Raw genomic sequence first — 248 nt, forward strand, 5'->3', positions numbered from 1 at the left:
CTTTTGTTCCTCCTCTTTCTCTTCATTGTGGTCTTCGCCCTGTTGGGCATGCAGCTGTTTGGTGGACAGTGAGTGATATATTATATTATTAAGTGCACATGTAACTACATCCATAATGACAAAAATGTCTTATTCAATTACCAAAAGCTGGCACAAAACCACATTTCAAAGTGGGTTCTACTTCTAATGTTGTCATCAATCAGTTTCAATCAAGATTTACAGTCTTTTTCTTTCGGCTTTGTCCCTTT

Source organism: Cynoglossus semilaevis, chromosome W, assembly GCF_000523025.1.
Source record: "Cynoglossus semilaevis isolate Cse_v1.0 chromosome W, Cse_v1.0, whole genome shotgun sequence".
NCBI classification, from domain to species: Eukaryota; Metazoa; Chordata; class Actinopteri; order Pleuronectiformes; family Cynoglossidae; genus Cynoglossus; species Cynoglossus semilaevis.